The sequence below is a fragment of the Musca vetustissima genome, unplaced genomic scaffold (genome assembly GCF_032173495.1).
Source record: "Musca vetustissima isolate MV318-11 ecotype Yass unplaced genomic scaffold, APGP_CSIRO_Mvet_v1 utg24406, whole genome shotgun sequence".
Classification (NCBI taxonomy): Eukaryota; Metazoa; Arthropoda; class Insecta; order Diptera; family Muscidae; genus Musca; species Musca vetustissima.
Window position 1 is genome coordinate 38846 of NW_026876036.1, and position 24644 is coordinate 63489.

The following is a 24644-nucleotide window of genomic DNA, read 5'->3' on the forward strand; positions in this document are numbered from 1 at the left end:
TTCCCTACCCGGGCCGACAAACAACGAAGAGGTAAAGGATGAAGAAAGAATTTTGTTCACACGCACACACATAAAAAACGACAGCCCCAACAACAACAACGGTAGTATTTTAACCATTTCAAATTCCAGCAACAACACAATGCTTCGGTTATGGCTCTTTGGGGCTCATACAATGTAGTTTTTTAAGGATACTATTTTTTGTAGCTGCTGCTGCTGCTCCTTCTTCTTCCACTTATTACTATATATACGGTCAAGGACACGCCCAGTTACAACAGAAGGCAATCACGAAGAGCAGGGTGAGGATAAGGAGGATGATGAGGAAAAACAAAACTGTGCTTTAAATGAGCTGCTTAGTTGGAGACCAACAATGAACGAACGACACTGACGGACGACTGATGATGATGGTGATGTTGACAAGAGAATGATGATATGTTGTGGTTGTGCCTTTTCCCGCTTGCTTGCAGGGTACTTGGTGAAAAAAAAAATACTTCTATCCTAAAAAAAAGACGAACGAAATGAAACTGAGATTCATTACTGACATAAAAGTACGTGTTTTATTATGCGAAGGAAAATAATAATAATACAATGGGCACCCTGTGGCCCCCTTCTTCCATCTCTTCTATCCCGCAACCGTTTCGAAGTAGCCGAGAAATGTGGAAACTAAAAGACAGACATTGTAACAATTTTTAAGTTTTGTGACAACAACAACAAGTACAAAAGGAAATCAATGTAGAGGAAGTGTGTGGATTAGGCCGAGCAAGGGGATTTCCTTAAAATATCGAATTTTGAGAGGTACCTTATAATGAGAGGTACCCCGAAATTTTAATCAATATGGATAGTTTTTGGTAGAGCGATTTACTAACCAATTAGAAACCAAAATACCAAATTACAGCCACTTCGTTTGAAAAACATTCCTAAAATCCGCAAAAATCAAAATTTGGGAGGTACCGTTACATTGGAGCTACTCTAAAAAGGGGACCAAAATTAATAATTTTTGGTAGGAAGATTTTTGATACCCAATGAGAATCCACAATGTCAAATTGCAACCATTTCGGTTGAAAAACAAGCCAAAAATCCGCAAAAATCGAAATTTGGAAGGTACCGTTACATGGGAGCTACCTTAAAAAGTGGATTAAAATTTATAATTTTTTGTAGGGAGATTTGGTACCCAATGAGAAGCCATAATTACAGTCACTTTGTTTGAAAAACATGACCAAAATCCGCAAAATATCGAAATTTAGAGGTCCCATTATATGGGGGTCTACCCTGAACATCGATTAATATTTATAATTTTTGATAGTATGATTGACTGTCCAATTAGAAACCAAAATACCAAATTACAGCCAATTCGGTTGAAAAATATGCTCAAAATCCGCAAAAATCGAAATTAGGAAGGTACCGTTACATTGGAGCTACTCTAAAAAGTGGACCCATATTCATAATTTTTGGTCGGAAGGTTTGGCACACAATGAGAATCCAAAATACAAAATTACAATGAATTCGATTGATAAACGTGCTCAAGAACCTTAAAATTCCACAAATTATGGGTACCGTTATCAGGAGGCTATACTTAAATATAGACCAATATTGATAATTTTTGGTAGGAAGATTTGCTAGCCAATGAGAACCCAAAATATCAAATTACAGCTAATTTGATTGGAAAACATCCACAAAATCCGCAAAAATCGAAATTTAAAAGGTAACATTACATGGGAGCTACCCTAAAAAGTGGACCCATATTCATAATTTTTGGTAGGAAGATTTGGTACCCAATGAGAATCCAAAATACCAAATTACAACCAATTCGATTGGTAAACGTGCTCGATAACCTCAAAATTCCACAAATTATGGGTACCGTTATATGAGGGCTACCATAACATGTCGACCAATATTGATCATTTTTGGTAGAGATATTTGCTATAAAATGAGAACCCAATATATCAAATTACAGCTAATTCGGTTGAAAAACATGCCCAGAACGCAAAAATCGAAATTTGGAAGATACCATTAGTTTGGAGCTATCCTAAAGTGTGGACCCATATTCATAATTTTTGGTAAGAAGGTTTAACACCAAATGAGAATCCATAATGCACAATTTCAGCCACTTCGGTTGATAAACATTCCCAAAAAATGCAAAAATCGAATTTTCAAGCGTACCTTTACATGGGAGCTACCATAAAAATTGGAACCATATTTATAATTTTTGGTAGGATAATTGACTACTCAATATGAATACAAAATCTAAATTTAGAGACAAATTTCCGATGACAAATGCGTCTGAAATCCTCAAAATTCCGAAAATTAGGGGTATCTTCATATGGGGTCTAAACAAAAAAATGGAACAATATTGATAATTTGTGGTATGAAGATTTGCTATCCATTGAGAATCCAAAACACCAAATTACAGCCACTTCGGTAGATAAATCTGCCAAAAATCATCACTTTCAAAATTACGCCTCAGGTCCTGAAGGTCTTGAATAAGTTTTACATTCTTAAAAAAATCCACGCCTTGATGGACCAGGGGCCCGAACAAAATATTCTTAAAAAAATCCACGCCTTGATGGACCAGGGGCCCGAACAAAATATTCTTAAAAAAATCCACGCCTTGAAACCACCAAAATATTTTAAAAAATTTGATGGACCAGGGGCAATGAGAACAAAAATTCTTAAAAAAATCCAGATGGACCACGGGCCCGAACAAAATATTCTTAAAAAAATCCACGCCTTGATGGACCAGGGGCCTGAAATCAAAATATTCTTAAAAAAATCCACGCCTTGATGGACCAGGGGCCCGAACAAAATATTCTTAAAAAAATCCACGCCTTGATTGTGCCCGAACAAAATATTCTTAAAAAAATCCACGCCTTGATGGACCACGGGCCCGAACAAAATATTCTTAAAAAAATCCACGCCTTGATGGACCAGGGGCCCGAACAAAATATTCTTAAAAAAAATCCACGCCTTGATGGACCAGGGGCCCGAACAATATATTCTTAAAAAATCCACGCCTTGATGGACCAGGGGCCCGAACAAAATATTCTTAAAAAAATCCACGCCTTGATGGACCAGGGGCCCGAACAAAATATTCTTAAAAAAATCCACGCCTTGATGGACCAGGGGCCCGAACAAAATATTCTTAAAAAAATCCACGCCTTGATGGACCAGGGGCCCGAACAAAATATTCTTAAAAAAATCCACGCCTTGATGGACCAGGGGCCCGAACAAAATATTCTTAAAAAAAATCCACGCCTTGATGGACCAGGGGCCCGAACAATATATTCTTAAAAAATCCACGCCTTGATGGACCAGAGTTACGAAAAAAAATTTCTTTAAAAAATCCACGCCTTGATGGACCAGAGCCTCGAAAAAAAATATTCTTTAAAAAATCCACGCCTTGATGGACCAGAGCCTCGAAAAAAATATTCTTTAAAAAATCCACGCCTTGATGGACCAGAGCCTCGAAAAAAATATTCTTTAAAAAATCCACGACTTAATGGACCAGAGTTACGAAAAAAAAATTCTTTAAAAAATCCACGACTTGATGGACCAGAGTTACGAAAAAAAAAATTCTTTAAAAAATCCACGCCTTGATGGATCAGAGTTTCGAAAAAAATATTCTTTAAAAAATGCACGCCTTGATGGACCAGAGCTTCGAAAAAAATATTCTTTAAAAAATCCACGCCTTGAGGGATCAGAGTTTCGAAAAAATATTCTTAAAAAATCCACGCCTTGATGGACCAGAGCCTCGAAAAAAATATTGTTAAAAAAATCCACGCCTTGATGGACCAGGGGCCCGCCTTGATGGATCAGAGTTTGGAAAAAAATATTCTTTAAAAAATGCACGCCTTGATGGACCAGAGCTTCGAAAAAAATATTCTTTAAAAAATCCACGCCTTGATGGATCAGAGTTTCGAAAAAATATTCTTTAAAAAATACACGTCTTGATGGACCAGAGCTTCGAAAAAAATATTCTTTAAAAATCCACGCCAGAGCCTCGAAAAAAATATTCTTTAAAAAATCCACGGCTTGATGGACCCAGAGCCCCAAGAAAAAATATTCTCTAAAAAAATCCAAGCCTTGAAGGACCATAGCCTCGAAAAAAAATATTTTTTAAAAAAATCCGCAACTTGATGTGGACCAGAGCCTCGAAAAAAATATTCTTTAAAAAATCCATGCCTTGATGGACCAGAGCCTCGAAAAAATATTCTTTAAAAAATCCATGCCTTGATGGACTATAGCCTCGAAAAAAATATTCTTTAAAAAATCCATGCCTTGATGGACCATAGCCTAAAAAAATATTAATTAAAAAATCCACGCCTTGTTGTTTGTATTATTTTTTTTCAATTTTTATTTACTTTTTTATTGTATTTGTTGTTATATTTAATATTTTAAATATTTTAATTTTTATTTTTTTTTAATTTTTTATTAATTTTTATTTTTTTATTAATTTTCATTAATTTTTATTTTATTTTTTTTTAATTTTTATTTTCTTTTTTTTCAATTTTACTTGTACTTGTTGTTATATTTTTAATATTTTATTATTTTTTATTAATTTTTATTTTATTTTTTATAAATTTTTATTTTATTTTTTATTTTTTTTTTTTTTTTTTATTATTTCATAAAGTTTATAATTTCATTTAATCCCAAAAAGCCCGCTAAATTGACATCACTTTTCGCAGAGCCTTTATTTCCATTTTTTATTTCCCCTCTTAATTAGTTTTTCATTCATTTCCAAATAATAACCTGTCTCCTTTCAATGTAAACAAACGCCATATTGGCATTACTGAAATACTCTGTTCTCCACCATTCGTTCGTTCTCTTCTTTTCTGCAGTGAGTGTGTGCGTGTGTTTGTTTTGATTCCCCTCTTTAATAATTTCTGCAACATTATTTTTAGTACACCACACACACACACATCCACAATGAGATGGCAACACCAAAGGGGAGTTTTGTTTGAGAGGTAAACAACTGAGAGAGCGTATGTGATACCGTAAGGGGTGAGAGTGAGCAAGCGAGCCATGCACATGCAGGAGAAATAAACAAAACACCGAAAATTGTTTCCCCATAATAGAAATGAAATGGCAAATGAAACATAGTACAACAAGAAGGAGAGTGTGTTTTGTCTCTGTTGTTTTTGTTGTTGTTGCTCTGAGTGTGTGCGAGAGCATTGTGATATTTTTTGTTCCGACCGTAGAGTAGTGGTGGTTGTTCGCTGTTGTATTTCATTTTCCTGAATTCGTTTGAATCGAACGCTTGATACATCTGCACGCGTTTTGTTGGTGCGCCGCCCGTCCTTACTCAAATCAAAGAAAAAAAGAAAAATAACAACGAACTCCACATCTATCCATCCATCACCTTTACCACAAACAGAAGAAACGTTTTTGAATTTGTTTGTTTTTTTTTTGTTCTGCGTTTTAATGTTGTTGATTAAAACATAAAAATAACAAAAAATTATTGTGTGCCGAAAGAAATATATTTTATTTTAACATTTTCCATAAAAACGAAATTGAAGTGGTGCAAAAAAGTAAGAAAGAAAACAAGTGAACAATTTAGTGATTTTTCTGTTCTTCTTCTGTGTGTCTTCTTCTCCCCATCGACTTCTTTGTTGCAGAACATTATTATTTTGGTGTGGTAGACATTTTTTTCACTGCTCTGCCGTTGCCGCCTAATAACGGTAAACACAAACAAGTTGTGTGGCGTATCGAAAAACAAAAAATCGGCAAAGAAACAAAAAAGAAAAAAAAACAAAGTTGTGTGAAAAAAATGTATTGAAAATTCGAAAAATTTACTTTTCCATGTGAAAAAGAAAAACAAGCCAAGAAAGTTTTCACCCTTTTGTGAAAGTTGAGTTGTGTGGAAGAAAAATAAAAAAAAACAAATAAAACAACAAATCTTGGCTTACTGACTGGACTGTGTGCAGAAGAAAAAAAATTAAGGAAAATATTTTTCCGGAAAAAATTGTAAGTTGAATTTTTTTGATTTTTTTAATTTATTTAAAATTTGTTTAAATTTATTTCAAATTTTTTTCTTCAAATTAATTTCAATTTTTTTATAAAAAAATACTGCGTATTTTTCCCCAATTCCTTTTTTCTTTATTTTATTGCCATCTTTTTTTCTTTGATATATCCTTCCAAGTTTATTTATTTTTCTGTATAACAATAATAGCAACAACAACCATAACAAAAACATTTATACAATTTTTTCCGTACATTTTTTATGTATCTGGCCAATTGTTGGTTTTGTTGTTGTTGCATTGAAGAAAAGTGTTTTGTTGGTACTTGTTTCTTGTTGTTGTTGTTTTTTCGCCGCTGTGTTGCCTTGATCCGGCGGTCGTTAATACACCGGCGCAGTCACTGCCGACGTCGCCGCCGTCGTTATTCAACGCTGCCATAATTTAAACAACATCCCAGCCCAGCCCAGCCACCACTTCCTCTTTAAAAACAAAAAAAAAAAAACACTTCTTTCGGCAAGAAACAGCCTGCCCGCCTGCTTGCCAAACAAACATAAACAACAGCACATTCACTGACACGCACACAAACATAAATTACGCCCCGATCAACGTTCGTTCGTCTCTGACACAGGCAGACGTGAACAGACATTCCCGTCGTCTTCTTCTTCTGTTTGTAGTTGTTGTTTATGTGCGTAAATTCTGTGTTTTGTCTGTTTCTCTGTCTGTCTGGCTGGTTGTTGGCCTCTTGGTTTAGTTTTTGTCTGACGCGCTAATTCTTCTTCAATGCTCCTACTGCTCCATCCAACAGGATATCATTTGTTTTGTTGTGCTTCTTTTTTCCTCTCATCGCCGTTCACTCTCTTTATTATTTGATCAATCATGTTGAACTTGTTGTTACTGTTGTTTATGGGAAACCCAAGCAAAGCCATGTTACTACAACTCAACATTGCAAAAACAAAAATATCTTCATATGTGTGTGTGCCTGTGCTTTTGAGTTTAGCGCGTAGAAGAGTCATGCACACAGGCACACACCAAAAACAATAACAATAATAAATACTACGCAATGCCAAAAAAAAAAGAACGAATGAATGATACAGAAAAAAGAAGAAGAGAACGAAAAGGAAAAAAACAAAAGCCGCAAAAATAATACACATTTTTCTACCGCTCAATGTATATATACAGTCACAGTGGTTCAATAGCAATGAAATGCAAAAAAAATTAAATTAAGGAAAATAAAAATATTTTTTATATAAAAATAAATATTTTTTATATAAAAATAAATATTTTTTATATAAAAATAAATATTTTTTATATAAAATAAATATTTTTTATATACAAATAAATATTTTTTATATAAAAATATATATCTTTTATAAATTGTTTTTCTTTTTTTAATTAAAATTAATTGCAATTTATAATTAAAATTAATTGTTTTTTATTAAAATTTATTGTTTTTTTAATATATTGTAATTAAAATTAATTGTTTTTGTAATTAAAATTAAATAATATATAATAAAAATATGTTTTTATATTTATTATTTTTTTTATATTTGAAAATAATTTGTTTTTTTTTTAAAAAATTATTAAAAATAATTTTTTGTAATAAAAATGTATTTTGTATTAAAAATTTTTATAATTACATTGTTATCGAACATGATTTTATTGTTATCGAACAAATTTTATTTCGATAACATTGTTATCGAACATTTTATCTATAGAACAATTTTTATGTACGATAACCTTGTTATCGTACATGTTTTTCTATGGAAATTATTATTATCGAATAAATATTATGTAGAGAACATTATTATCGAACATGTTTCCTATGGAAATGATTGTTATCGAACAAATATTATGGCATTAACATTGTTATCGAATATGTTTCAGAATGAAAACGTTGTTATCGAAACAGTTTTCTTTCGGAAAGCCTGTTATCGAGTTCATTTTTCATGTTATTGAACTGGTCTCCAAAAGAAAAACCCTAGTTATGCAACTAGTTTTCTATAATAAAAATAATAATTATAATCCATTTTTTGAGTAGGGAAAATTGTTATCGAAAATCGTGTCTATATATAAAAATTTGCAATTTTTTAAGAAATCTGCATTGTTATCGAACCGTTTGTGTCTACCAAAATTGGTTATCGAACCAGTTTTCCTCAGAAAATAATATTTATCGAGCAGTTATTGAACGTTGTTCTTTGGAAAATGTTATCGAATAACTTTATATAGTCTTCAGATGGGTATTTTTCATATTGTTGTGGGTAGTGAATGGCAGTATTTTTTCATTTCCATTCTATAATTTGAAATAGATTATTGTAGTGACTAAATCATGACACAACCTCACACACGCAGACAACAGTGTCGGTCTGTGCAGCTGAGGATCGAGATTCATTCAGTTTGTTAATATATTTTATTTTGTTAATTTTCGATAATTTGTATCTATTTTTTTATTTCTTAATTTGTTTACTTTTTTTTTGTTAATTTTTATTTTTTTTATTTTTTGTTAATTTTTATTTTGTAATTTTTTTTTGTAAATTTTTATTTTACGATTTTTTATTTTATTTTTTTTTTATTTTGATATTTTTAATTTTTTTGTTTTATAACCCATGAGACCACGGTCTTTCAATTGAAATAACAAACACAACACCAAACGACGAATAAACTCTTCATTTTTGTTGTGTACACTTCTTTTTTTCGTATTCTTCTTCTTCTTTTTCTACGTCTACTTCTTGCTAGTAGTGTAGCTCTGTCTGTTGTGTGTTGTTTTGAACACATAATGTGGCCGCATACTCCACACACGAAGCAATAAACCGACGACGACAACAACATCAATTGAGCCAAAGTATAACAATGGCAGTAACAACAACAACAGCCGAAGTACACTACTTTAATAATAGTCTGTCTGGCCCCGAATGTGTGATACACAACAGCAACAATAACACAAGAAAGCACAACTAAGCAGAACAAGGCAGTCAGTCACTCAGCAGTCAGCCAGCCAGCCAACAGAATTGAACAAGCGACAGCAAGAATGTCAACATTTCATTGCTGTTGTTATTGCTGCTGCTTTTGTTGTTGTTTATGCTGCAGCTGGCTGCGCCTTAAACAGCGGTTAATGCCTTCTTTTAATTTCCTTTTATTGTTTGATTCCTAAATACCAAAGACGACGGTTCACATACGCCACAAACACACACACGAATGCTGCACACACATTCGCGTACTACTACTCCACGCCTCATTGTGCAAAAACATTCCATTCTCATTATGTATTCTCTATCTCTCTGTGAGTTCAATTGTTTTGATGAGAATCGTGCTTCACTGAAATGAACCGTAATGCGGAGAGAGCCTCTGCCAGAGAGAGAGAGGGAGAATGAATGTGAGCCAATATAAACAAAATGTAGGGGAATTCATAAACAGAGACCCATTTTGTAGATAAATCTCACTTGTGTGTGCATGCATTCTCCCTCTCGTATGCTTGTATTTTATAATGTGGCTATGTGATGTAGTGTTGCCAACTACTGTTGGTTGGTGTATTTGTGCACTGCATTTTATTTTAGATTTGCCACTCGGCCAAATTCAAGCCGCGCGTCCGTTATGCCCGTTGTTGTATTTTAATTTCTTTTTTGAATTTGTGTGGTTGGAAAAAGAAGTAGAAGAAGAAAACAAAGAAATGCAACGACAACAAAATATAAGGTGTTGTCACTCACTGACGACCGACCACGCCGCCATTCTCTTTTATTTCTGTTGCTGCTCTTTTTTCTTTTTTGTTTTGCATTTTCTGTTTTTATTGGCATTTCACACAGAAATTGCAGTTTATGTTTTGTTGTTGTTGTTATTGTGGTGTGTTGTCCCCGATGATGTGTTGTGTGGCTGTGTGTGTGTGGTATTAGCGTAGGTTAGTTATTTTTCTGTTGCATTTTCTTCTTTTCACACAGCCAGCCAGGCAAGCTGCTGCCATAGACTAATGAAGATATAGACGACGAAATACTCAAAAAATGCGCAGTCAGGTGACTCAAAATAAAAAACTCAAAAAAATTTAAAGACGTTTTTTGGGGAAAATGGCCTAGTTTTCTTTAATGTTTTTATCTGAGGATATAGTTTTTGATTAAAACTAACTATATTTAGTGGCATTTCAAATTAAAAGGTTCAAACATTTAAGTAAATCAGCATTTAAAATTGAGTTGCGCATTCAGCAGACTCAATTCAGAGAGGATTGGTGAGAGCATTTCGTCGTCTATACTTTATTTAGTCTATGCTGCTGCATGCTTGCGCTAGTAGGCTATCTATCGATGGTATGTGGGTATAATTCTTGTTTTACGGCTACTACTGATGTTGTTGTTATTGTTTTGTTGTGCTATTTGACTGTTGTGTGTTTATTTCTGCTGGTGGTGCGGTGGCTGCTGCTGCCGTTTCTGTGCTGGATTGTTGTTTGTTTTTTGTTATTTAAAATTGGAAACGGGTCGAAATATTTGGAATATTTGTGTGTTTGTATTCCGCCTTTATGTTTGAATATGGTATGGCTGGGTTGGCTGGCTGGCCTTTTGCCGTCAACGACCGAGAAAGACCGGATGTGTTTTTTCTTCTCGTCGTTTTTTTTGTATTTTGGTGTGTAAAATAACACTTGTCATTTATTGTTGTTGTTCAAAACAACTGCCGTTCGATTCATCGATTATATTGTGTTTTTAAGGAAAAACTATCAAATTTCAATATTCCACATATCCTTTTTGAGTTATTGAAAAAACAAAAAAAAAAAAAAATATTTCGGATACAAACAGGTGTTTTTTTTTTTTTAAAGACATCTGTCAACAATGAATGAAAATAAAAATTTAAAAAAATATGGAATTTATTGACATTTGAAAGGAACAATATTGTACAAAATGTTGTTATCGAAAAAAATTATTTAAAAAAATGTTATCGAAAAAAATTATTTAAAAAAAAATTTTATTGAAAACAATTCTTTTAAAGAAAACGTTATCGAAAAAATTCTTTTACAGAAAATTTTGTTATCGAAAAAAAAATTATTATTTTAAAGAAAATGTTATCGTTTTTCGACGACAACTGCTGTTATCGGACGAAATTTCAATTGAAAATTTTGGTATCGGATGGAATTTCGATGGAAAACTTTGTTATCGGATGGAATTTCGATGGAAGCCTTTGTTATCGGATGGAATTTCGATAGAAAACTTTGCTATCAGATATAAGGTTTCCGATAAAAATCACTACTATCAGACACAATTTCTATAGAAAGCAGTGTTATCGAACATATTTTCTACAAAAACTTGTGTTATCGAACTGGTTCTCTATAGAAGGCCGTGTTATCGAACATGATTTTCATAAAAATCGAAGCTATTCAACATGATTTTTATAGAAATCATTGTTATCGGACAGGCTTTACATAGATAACATTGTTATCGATCAGTTTTTCTTTAGAAATTATTGTTATCGGGGATGTTTTCCATAGCAAACATTATTTTCGAACATGATTTCTATAGCAATCGTTATTGAACAAATTTTATGTTGATAACGTTGTTTATTGAACACGATTTCAATAGAAAGTGTTGTTATCGAACATGTTTTCTATACAAAACATTTTTATCGAACATGATTTCTGCAGAAATAGTTATCGAAGGAGGTTTCTATATGAAACCCTGTTATCGAACAAAATGTATGTCGTTAACATTGTTATCGAACATGATTTCAATAGAAAATATTGTTATCGATTTTGTTTTCTATAGAAATCATTGTTATCGAACATGATTTTCAATAGAAAATATTATTATCGATTTTGTTTTCTATATAAAACATTGTTATCGAACATGTTTTCTATATAAAACATTGTCATCGAACATGTTTTCTATATAAAACATTGTTATCGAACATGTTTTCTATATAAAACATTGTTATCGAAAATGTTTTCGATAGAAATATTTATTATCGATGGAGGTTTTTATTGAAACATGTTATCGAACAAATTTTGTGTCAATAACATTCTTATCGAACATGATTTCGAAACGAACAGGTTTTCAGTAGAAATAATTATCAAGGGGGGTTTCTATAGAAAACACTGTTATCAATCAAATTTTATGTCGATACCATCGTTATCGAACATGAAATGAATAGAAAATATTGTTATAGGTTTTGTTTTCTATATATAACGTTGTTATCGAACAATGAGTTCAATACAAATTATTCTTATCGATTTTGTTTTTTATATAAAACATTGTTATCAAACATGTTCTCCATAGAAATTATTGTTATCGAACATGATTTCTATAGAAATAATTTTTATCGACGGAGGTTTCTATAGAAAACCCTGTTATCGAACAAGTTTTATGTCAATAACATTGTTATCGATTTCGTATTCTATAGAAAGTATTTGGAAAACTTGTCTACCAAAATTAAAAATTGATTATCGAAGCAGTTTTCCTCAGAAAATAATGTTTATCGAACAGTTATCGAAGGTTTTTTCTTTGGAAAATGTTATCGAATTGACTTTAGGTATTTATCATATTGTTGTGGGTAGTGAATGACAGTTTTTTTCATTTCATTTCCATTCCATAATTTTGCAATAGAGAGTATAGTAGTGACTAATCATGACACAACCTTCTCACACATGCAGACAACAGATGTCGGTCGTCGGTCTGTGTGCTGCTGAGGTTCGAGATTCATTCAGTTCGACGCCTCCTCATTCATTCATATGTTCTCGTCGTTCTTATTTTTTGTTTTTCTCCAGTAAACACATTCAACGCCATTTACTATTTACGTTTATTTAAATGATTATTTCCGGTTTATTTATTTATTTTTTTTTTGTAGTGATGATTTTTTGTCCGACGCATAATAAGAAGTAAATTTTTTTGGACATAGTTGAGCTTTTTGCTATGGGAAAATTATTTTTTTTTTAAACCCAATTAAACTTGATAAAATATTTTTTTTTTATTTTTTCAGCATCTATATTAGGCGTGGATTTTTTATAAAATTTTTCCCGAGCTCTATATAAAGCGTGGATTTTCAAAATAACTTTTTTCCGAGCTCTGTATAATGCGTGGATTTTCAAAAGAATTTTTTCCACGCTCTACATAAGGCGTGGACTTTTAAAAGAATTTGTTTCGAGGTCCTACATAAGGCGTGGATTTTTAAAAGAATTTTTTCCGAGGTCTACATAAGGCGTGGATTTTTAAAAGAATTTTTTCCGAGGTCTACATAAGGCGTTGATTTTTAAAAGAATTTTTTCCGAGGTCTACATAAGGCGTGGATTTTTAAAATAAATTTTTTCCGAGGTCTACATAAGGCGTGGATTTTTAAAAGACATTTTTTCCGAGGTCTACATAAGTCGTGGATTTTTAAAATAAATTTTTTCCGAGGTCTACATAAGGCGTGGATTTTTAAAAGAATTTTTTTCCGAGGTCTACAAAAGGCGTGATTTTTTAAATATTAAAAAATCTATCACTGCTGCCTCCGTTACCACTTCCAACGCCATCTTTTACCCACAAATTGAATCAGCGAACGTTGTGTTTGTTCTCAATAATTTTTAATGGTTTTTAAAGCGGTATTTTTTCCGCTTCGTCTATGTGTGTGCGGACCCAAGTTTTTTTTTTCATGAAAATTTTCATTCCATTTCTCATTTCATTTTGGCGTCAATTTCTCTGAGTATCTTAGCCAGCAGTTCGTGTGTCTTTTGATGGCGTCTCGGCTCTACCGACCGGCTCCCGATTTGTGTGTGTTTGTTGTTGCTTTCATTCACAAGAAAAATGGATGTCGTGTTTTTTTTTTAATTTTCTCAGAAGTCATTGAAATTATTCATTTTGGCTTGGCTGGCTGACTGGCTCTGGTGGCATGTTTTGGAGCAGCAGTACTCTCTTCGCTCCCCCTCATTTGTTTGTTTTTAAGCTTTAAGGCGTCGTCACTCAACAATCATCATCGTCATTTTCACGATGATGAGCGCTGGGCTCTCTATTCTTGGCACCGGTCGTAAAAAACACCGTTGCATGAGAGCGGAATTTTTGGTGTAGTAGAATTCTCTCTCACCTTTAAGTGATTGTAAATTCAGCTTCTTCTTGCTTTGTTTTGTTTGACTGCTCTCTGCAACTTGAATGATGTTGTCTGACACAAATTTCCCATATTTTGTTGTAAGCTAATGAATGTGGGCCTTGGAAAAAAATTATTTAAAAAATTCCCCACCTATTGTAGGCCTTGGAAAACATTATTTAAAAAATCTCCACGTATTGTGGGGATTAAATATAAGTAGGAGAGTCACAAAATGTCTATATTTAAATGAAAATTTCTTCTTCTATTTACAGATATGCGGTTCGATGATACACCAGGAAGAGTCGCGGAAAAACACATAGCCTTTGTACGATATTTAAAGGTAAGTTGGCTGTTGGCTATATCCTCAGATAAGCTGAGACACTCATAGTTAAGGGTAAAGTTGAGGCTGAATATAAATACCGTTTATCTACCGAATTAAGCTACGTTCATGCCTTTATTAAAAATAAAGAAAAGGGATTCTTCGATATGAAGGTATTTCTATCTCCAGAAGAAAATATTTTCTTTTTATTGGAATTTATAGAATGTCTCCGATATATATCCCAGGTAGCGCCCGAAGAACACAGAGAAGTAACTTCGCCGATATGAATATGGAGATATAGAAGCACAACGATATGGGGTAAGACATAAGCATTTCGATAGGATACAAGGAAACTCCCTCTTCCTGGTATCCTATCGAAATGCTAAAAGGATATAGAGAGGAGAGTCATAGAAGTCTTCAGTATATAGATCTGAACAAAGTCGCCTAACTGGGGCCAGATCTACGGAGAAATATGAAGTGCGCTGCGAAAAGGATTCGAAATGCGATTCATGAATAGTTTTTCCCATTGTTATTGACATTTCAGGTTCTCGGATTGTAAGAGACCACCCACCACCTGGTAGAACATTTTCTCGTACTCTAATGTTTATATAAGGGGTCCCGACATATTTTAGCTATTTAGCCAGCCGAAGTAATTTGGCATTTCCGGTTCTTAGAAGGTTAGTATTCCGACATATTTTTGGTACTTTGAAGGTTCTATTTGCATCTTCCATTCGAAGTGGTAGTAAGTTGTCATTTCAGGTCCTCAGAAGGTAATAGACCTCCTGGCAGAATATTTTGATATAGTGTGAACATTAGGTTCGTGACATATATTAGGTAGTTTGAAGGTCCTAACTACATTTTCCCAAAGATGTGACAGTGATTTGGCATTTTCGGTCCTCAGAGTGGCAATAGACCTCCTGGCGGAACATTTTGACACATAGGGTCCAGACATATTTTAGGTATTTTTGAAGCTTCGTACTGCATTTTCCAAGCAAAGTGGCTGTAATTTAGCATTTCCGGTTTTCAGTAGTGTTATAGACCTCCTGGCAGGATTTTTTGTCATATTACGAACACTAAAATTCCGACATATTTTAGGTATTTTAATGGTTCTAACGGGATTTTAAGAAACGAAGTGGCAGTAATTTCGGATTTCAGGTTATCAGAGGTTCAAAGACCTCTTGGTAGGACACTTTGACATATTTCGACCATTAGGATGCCGACATATTTTAGGTATTCTGAAGGTCCTCACTGCATTTTCCATTCGAAGTGACAGTAGTAGTTTTGCATTTCAGCTCCTCAGAAGGTAATAGACCTCCTGTCAGAATATTTTGATATATTGCGAACATTAGTGTTCCGACATATTTTAGGTATTTTAAAGGTTATCAGAGGTTCAAAGACCTCTTGGCAGGACATTTTTACATATTTGAAGGTCCTCACTGCATTTTCCATTCGAAGTGATTTTCCATTCGAAGTTTTGCATTTCAGGTCCTCAGAAGGTAATAGACCTCCTGTCAGAATATTTTGATATATTGCGAACATTAGGGTTCCGACATATTTTAGGTATTTTGGAGATTCAAACGGTATTATCCATTCGAAGTGGAATTAATTTGTCAATTTAGGCCCTCAGAAGGCACAAGAAATCTTGGTAGAACATTTTGGCATATTACGAACATAAGGAGGGTCCCTACATATTTTACGCATTTTAAAGGTTCTAACGATATTTTCTAATCGAAGTGGTAGTGATTCCAGATTTTGAGTTCTCAGAGGGTATTATACCTCCTGGCAGGAAATTTTGACATATTGTCAATAAAAGGGGCCCGATTTTTTATGTTTTCTGAAGGTTCTAACTGCATTTTACCATCGAAGTGACAGTAATATGGTATTTCAGGTTACCACAGGGCACAGGACACCCTGTCAGAAGATTTTGACATATTACGAACATAAGGGTCCCCCACATATTTTACATTAAGGTTCTAAAGGTATTTTTCTATCGAAGTGGTAGTAATTTCAGATTTCAAGTTCTCAGAGTGTAGCAGACATCCTGGCTGGACATTTTGACATATCAATAAAAGGGTCCCGACATTTTGTAGGTTTTTTGAAGGTCCTAACTGAATTTCCCAATCGAAGTGACAGTAAATTGGCATTTCAGTTTACCAAAGGGCACAATACAACCTGGTACTAACATTTTGACACCTAACCTAAGTAAAGGTCGGTCCCGACATGTTTTAGGGTTTTTAAGGTCCCAGCTGCATTTTCCATTCGAAGTGGTTGTAATTTAGCATTTCCGATTCTCAGTAGGGTAATAGACCTCCTGGCAGGTAATAAACCTCCTGACATGGTACGAATATTAGTGTGCCGACATATTTCGGGTGTTTTGAAGGTCCTATGTACATTTTCTAAACCGTAGTGACAGTAGTTTGGCATTTCAGGTCCTCAGAAGGTAATATACCACCTGACGGAACATTTTGACATATTACGAACATTAGAGTCCGACATATTTTAGGTATTTTAAAGGTTCTAACAGGATTTTCCAATCGAAGTGACAAAAATTTGACATTTTTGGTAGCCAGAGGGTAATAGACCTCATGGCAGAATATTTTGACATATTACGAACATTATGGTCCCACATATTTGAGGTGTTTTAGAGGTTCTAACGGGATTTTCCAATCGAACTGGTAGTGATTTCAGATTTCAGGTTCTCAGAGGGTAATAGACCTCCTGTCAGGACATTTTGGCATATTACGAACATATGGGTCCAGTCATATTTTAGGTATTTTGGAGGTTCAAACGGTATTTTCGATTGAAGTGGCAATAATTTGACATTTCAGCTTACCAGAGGGCACATGACATCCTGGCAGAACATTTTGGCATATTACGAATATTATGGTCCCGACATATTTGAGGTATTTTGAAGGTTCTAACTGTATTTTCAAATCGAAGTGGCTGCAATTTAGCACTTCAGGTCCTCAGAAGGAGGTAATAGGCCTCCTTTCAGTCACATTTTCAGTATTGATTGCTATTTCAATCCCCCAATTAACGGCTTCGCCTACCCAAATTTTTGTATATTTTGTAAATTCGAACTGTACGAATATTGATATTTTATTCTTCGAGACATTTCATTTTCAATATCCCCCACAAAATAAGAAATGTGCTGCACTTCTGCACACCTCCATGCTCTTTTCGGGTAACAGGTGTTAATTTTTTATAGCTTCGGAAGACACAGCATATAAAAGTACAGTACTTTTTCTGCCTCTTCTTCTTATGCTCCCTCCACAAGACTTTCAGTTATGTCTGCATTTAAAAATTCTTGGAAAAGAGAAGAAGACACCGAAAGAGACTCGTCGAAGTGTGAGCTTTAAGTATTTGGGCGATCGACTGACTGTGACTGGTCAAACAACAGCAACTTGTCTGCTGCAGCTGTTATTTTTTGTTTGTTTATGTACCTTTGCAGACACAGAGAGGAGGGAAGACAATGCCGGGCGGCTGTGTCTTCTCCTCCTCCTCCACCTACCTCCAATGTACTACGACGTTCTTTTATGATGTGGATGCACTCATTTGTATCCACTGTCAACAGCAGCAGTGATTTGACCGATCAATCGATCGTTTTACCGCTGGATTTGTTTGTTTTGGTTAGACCCTCCTCACCGCCCGAATTCTCACATCCGCTGCCCTACTGCTGTCCGTCCGTTGATTCGATGTTGTTGCTACTGTCTGTGCCTCATGTAAAAATGTTGATGACCGTAAAAAACCCATCCACCAATAGACACCCAGACAAATGAACGACCGAGCGACCGACTTAGTCTGCTGACCGTTTGTCTGTCCGACAATCAATGCTAACGAACGAACGAACGATGACGACGACGACGCCATTACCAGCTACACATGCTCCCATGGCCTGACTGGGTCTCCCATAAAGAAGAAATTCTTTAATGATAGGTACAATAATAAAAAATGCGGAATTATGGTGTTGTTGTAAGGTGCGGAATTTTTTTTCTTTAAGTTCTGCAGGCCACTTAACGGAATTATAGAGGGAAATATTTAGGGATAGTAAAAGCTGAAATGAGGCTAGGATCTTTAAAATATTTTAAATGGATTCGAGATTCTTATTTAGGGGTTAAGATGAAAAAGTCCGAAATGTAGTTTTACCACTTTTATAATCGGAAAATGTAAAATAGCATTTTAAAATAACTTAAATAATGGCGAGGGAAACCTTACTTAGGGTATAAGCTTTAGTAGATCCTTCACAACTTTTATATATTTCCCTGAGAACTCAGAATAATCTCTGCGGTCCAGATCTGTGGAATATAACGGAGGCGAAGAAGCAGTTCGAAAACCATACTTGCCATATTCATGGTATTAGTCATTTCAGGTTATCAGAGGGGTAATAGACCTAATGGCAGAACATTTCGCCATATTACGTACGAACATTAGGGTCCCGACATATTTTAGGTATTTCTAAGGTTCTAACTGTATTTTCCAATCGAAGTGGCAGTAATTTGGCATTTCAGGCTCTCAGAAGGACAATCGACCCTCAGGAAGGACATTTTGCTGTATTACGAACAGTAGGGTCCCGACATATTTTAGGTGTTTCAAAGGTTCTAACAGTATTTTCCAACCGAAGTGGCAATAATTTGGCATTTTAGATTCCCAGAGGGTAATAGACCTCATGGCAGAACATTTTGACATATTACGAACATTAGGGTCCCGACATATTTTAGGTATTCTGTAGGTCGTCTTAACTACATTTTCCAATCGAAGTGGCAGTAATTTGATATTTTAGGTTCCCTGAGGGTAATAGACCTCATGGCAGAATATTTTGCCATATAACGAACATTAGGGTACCGACGTATTTTAGGTATGTCTGAAGGTCCTAACTGCATTTTCGAAATGAACTTTTTCAGTGTGTGTAAATATAAGGGTCCCGATATATTTTTTAAGGTTCTAGTAGCATTTTTCAATACAATTTGAGAGGGAAATAGAAATAAAAATAAAAAATATATAACATGAAGTTTTTAATATAGGTCCATGTCCCGTTATCCCTTTTAATATTAGGTACACATCCTGGTCCTAATTTCATTTTTCAATCGAGGAGTGACAATAGTTTGACATTTTGGTTTCTCTGGTGGTCAAAACTAATATCTCTGTAGAAGATTTTGTCCGTGTATTTTACCCTGTGAAAATCCGAAATGCCAACCTGCAAAAGATCTCTAATAGGTCTGCGGAACGTTTTATAGGCACTATGTCTAAACATTATTTTTTTGTTGAACTTTTTTTCTACAATCTATGCAGATGAACATCAGTCTAGGCGGTCTATAAAGACCGCCTTCTTCAGTCTGGTCTATAAAGAAGACCGCCTTCTTCAGGCTGGTCTATAAAGAAGACCGCCTTCTTCAGACTGATCTATACAGAAGGCCGCCTTCAAGTTGGTCTATAAAGAAGACCAACTACTTCAGGCGGATCTATAAAGAAGACCCAATTCAGATTGCTCTATAATACAGACCACCTTCTTCTAGCGGATATATAAAGAAACCACCTTCAGCCTGGTCTATAAAGAAGACCACCTTCTTCATGCGGGTATATAAAAATCACCACTTTCCTTAGGCGGGTCTATAAAGGTGACCGCCTTCTTCAGACGGATACATAAAGATCGCCAACTTCAGAAACTGGTCTACAAAGTAGACCACATTTAGTGCAGGTATATAATGAAGACCCCCATCAGAGCTATCAATGAAAAATACGGTTTTAAGAGGTCTATAAAAGCGACCACCTTCTTCAGAACTAGTCTATAAATACCGCAGTCTATAAAAGTACTACCTTCAGGCTGGTCATTAAAAATTACCAACTTCAGATCTGGTCTATAAAGCCCACCTATTTAGAAGTTCTCCTTCAGATCTGGTCTGTAAAGCCCACAATCTTAAGGCCTGGTCTATTTAGAAGTTCAACTTCAAAGCTGGCCTATAAAAAGCCCACCATCTTCAGACTGGCCTATTTAAGAAGTTCAGAGCTGGCCTGTAAAGAAAGACCTCCTTCAGAACTTGTTTATAAAAAATAAATCCCTTCAATCTCTGGTCTATAAAGAAGTCCACCTCCTGATGACTGGTCAATTAGAATATTATATTTTTCAGGCTGATCTATAAAAATGACTTTTCGTGCTGCTTTACAAAGAAGACTACCTTCAGATCTGGTGTACAAAGTCCACCATCTTCAGGCTGACCTATTTAAAAGTTCACCTTCAGAGCTGGTCTATAAAGCCCCTCATCTTCAGCCTGGTTTATTAAGAAAATCGACTTCAGAGTCTGGCCTATAAAGAAGACCTACTTCAGAACTGGTTTATAAAAAAAGTATCCCTTCAAGAAGTCCACCTCTTGACTTCTTTTTTTCAAACTAATCCTATAAAAATGACTCTCAGTGCTGTTCTACAGAGAATACCACCTTCAGGCGACTGGTCCTTAAAGGGGTCTGACTTTAGAGCTGACCTATAAAACATACCTCTTGTCTATAAAGTATCCTTCAGGTCATTTCCATTTTGTTTTTTAATTTTTTTTCTGATAAATATTTGGTCCTGTTCCACAGTTTGTGTGAAAACCGATAGACCTTACCGATTCTTTGTTCTTTTTTTGGGTTTTTAGAGCTGGCCAATAAAGAAGACCTTCACCACGTTTCTATAAAGTCTACTTCAGCTCATTTCTATTTCAATTTTTTTTAATTTTTTTTCTGATAAGTAGTAGGTCCTGGTCCATAAATTGCGGGAAAAATCAATAAACCTCATTGATTTTTGTTGTTGTTCTTGTTTTTTGGGAACCTTAAGTCGCCCGGCAGCGCGTCATTGGCCTTTTATCCTATAAAAAATACAAACAACAAATTTTTAAAATACTATTACTCTCTCGTCGTCGTCTTCTCATAAATATATGAAAGAATTTCTGTGCTCTCTCTCTCGCTCTTTCTTTCAGTTGTTTTTTGATTGTTTTGTTTGTCTACTCTACTCTTCTTCTTAGGCATTTCCTGTTGTTTTTTATGTGGATTTCCTGTTTTTCTTTTATTAAATAAACGAGGAGGAGATTCTGTTGTGTTTTGTTCGGTTCGGCTCGTTCTCATTGTCGGTTGCAAGAGGTAGTAGTATAGGTGTGTGTACGGTACTCCATACACCAGCAGCAGACAAAAACAAAAAGGCACAAACGACGAGCTGCTCTCTGTCCGAGCCTGCCTTACACAATTGCCGCCTTGCCATTCATTCCCCTTGTATAGTGTAGTGAGTGTGTGTTGTTTCATTTGCCATTTCATTCCCTGTTTGTTTCGTTTTCACATTCTTCTGTTTTCGAGCCACCACTAGGCAGGTCTGTCTCATCATGTTCTTGTCCATTGCCGTTAAAAAACACATTGCTGTGTGTATATGACTCTCCCTGTTTGTCGTTCTCTCTCTCTCTCACTCGTTCTCTTGCTGCATATGTTGGTTGTCCATTCATTATGCTAACTGTGCGTTGTTGTTGTTGTTTTTGTTTTCGTTGTGTGTATTTTTATTTATTCATAGTAAGTTTTATAGTATTTTTGTTGTGTACTGTACTGTTGTGTGTTATGGGTATTCATTAAACAAAAATATTTCCACTGCTGCGCACGGCATCAGCAGCAGAGACGAGACGAGACGCAACCCTGAAGGAAATGTGGGGTGTTGTATCGCCTTTGTCTACTATTGTGGTGACATGTCTCCATATTTTCTACAACTTGTCTACATTTCATGTAATAAGAAGAAGCATTTGTTATGTTAACAACCAACTGAACATGGTTATGCTTCTTCTTATTTTTCTTTAATTATAAATATGTTGGCGGCAATAGACAGATATTTTGTTAAAAACGCGAGTTTAAAGTTATTAATGGTAATAATTAAATTAATTAATTAATTGGTGAAAAATTTTTTGAGCAAAAGAAATTATAAAAAATTTACAAGTGACAAATGTGACCTTTAGTCTATATATACAAACTATTGACTTACTACTGACCGTGTCCACATATGCGACGCTGTGTCTATATCTAAAAACTACTGACTTACTACTGACCAAGTCACTAGTTCATTTCCAATGACAAGCACATGTTAAATGTCAATAGTAAAATGCATTGTGTTGGGTATAGTCGGTCAACAGTATTGGTGACGATGTCAATAGTAAGTCAATACTGATTTACTGTAGACATTTCCTACAGGGAAGTGAGCATACATCACAGCGCAGCAGCAGCAGAGGAATCACAACATATTTACTGCTGACAGCAGCGGCATTACCAACCACATTTTCAAAATTTGTTTGTTTGCTTTGCCTGGGCTCTTCGGTTTGTTTGGTTCCAGGATGTCCCTGGTTTAGCAACTCTTGGTTTTTTTAGATGGGAAAGGAGATTGTTCCTGGTCTATGAAGAAGGTCACATTCTCCATAATTTATGGAGAAGTACCCCTTTAGTAGAGTTTATAAAAATGACCTCTCCGTCAGGCTGGTGTTCAGGATGCCCGGTTTACCAACTCCTGTGTTTTTTTAGGTCTGAAAGGTTGTTCCTGGTCTATGAAGAATGCCACCTTCTCCATAATCTATATAGAAGTATCCCTTTAGGACCTTCGTCGTGCTGGATTGCCTATAGTGAAGACCAGACTCTGATATATAAAGAAAACCACCTGCAGGAAGGTCTGAACGAAGACCATTTTCCGGTCACTTTCGGCTGGTGTATAATGAATACCATGTTCAGAGGTGGTCTATTAATGAAGACCACCTATAGGGTGCTTTATAAAAAGTCTACGTTCAGAGCAAGTCTATGAAGAAAACCAAGGTCACCTTCAGAGCAGGTCTATAAAGAAGACTTACCTTCTGGCTTATCTATAAAAAAATACCATTTTCAGGCTGACCTATAAATAACGACAACTTCTATGAATAAGGTAACTTTCAGAACAGGGGTCTAAAGAAGACCATCATTAGGCTGTTCTATAAAGAAGACTACCATCAGTGCTGGTCAATAAATGTAGAACATCTTCAACTGGTGTACAAAGAAGACAATATTCAGGCTAGTCTATAAAGGGATCAACTTCAGGATGGCTTATAAAGAGGAGGAGTTAGTTCAGTTCAGAGTTAGCCTATTTAAAAGAGTATTTTCAGAGTAGGTCTAATGAGGACCTTGTTGAGGTTATGAAGACCATATTTTCAGTTGCTTTTTATAATGGGAGTCCCACTTCAGAGCACTTCTACAAAGAGGCTGCTTTATAAAGAAGAGACTATCTTCAGAATAGGTTCATAAAAAAAAGATCTCATTTAGGCTGATCTATAAATAAAGACTAGCCTCATAGCAGGTCTATAAGAAGTGCCACCATGAGGCTGCTTTATAAAGTAGACTACTACCTTCAGACTATAAATAGAACACAATACCTCCAGATCGATCTATAAAGGTGACCATCATCAGACTATAGAACACCACCTTCAGATTGGGTATAAAAAATACTACCTTCAGACTGCTCTATAAAGAAGATAACCTCTTTTATTTGAGGTTGGCAAAAGAAAATATTTCAAGTCTATAAGAACAACCACTTTCAGCTTGGATATAAAAACACTACATATAAAAACACTACATTCTATAAGGAAAATAGCTTGTTTTATTTGAGGTTGGCAACTCTAAAATATTGATGAGGCTTCCGACGCCGCCGATTTCTTCAGACTATAAAAAATACATCCACCTCCAGACCGATATATAAAGGAGGCCATATATAAAGAACACCACCTTCAGGTTGTGCATAAAAAGACTACCTTTAGACTGATCTATTAAAAATACCACCTCTTTTATTTGAGGTTGGCAACTCTAAAATATTGATGAGGCTTCTTCCGACGCCGTCGCCAATTTCTTGAACTTTTGATTTTTTTTTTTTTTTTGCATAGCCAGGCTGTCGAACAAAACAAAAAAATTCCGAGGGAAAGACACTCACAAACACACACACACGCATACCGAACCGGCAATACACCACAACAAAAATACGAAAATGCCGAACAAAACGGCAAAACTGTGCAAAACTTCAAAATGTAAACAAACCCAGTCATTGGCGGCGGAGGGTTCATCATCAAAATAACATGAAGACAACAAAAACAATAATAATGGTATACATACCCAAGCGTACAACGATGCAAAAGCAAAACAACGAAATAGAAGAAGAGAAAGAAAACAACAGCAACAACACGGCCACATTCATAACAATTCATAAATTGCAAAATAACAAAACAAAGCAGTAGCAAGCAACAACAACAATGCTCGGGTTGTTTGTTTGGTCGGCATGCATACACAACAAATAACAAAACTGTACCATGCAGCAGCATGACTGCATGACACAGCCAGGCAAGGCA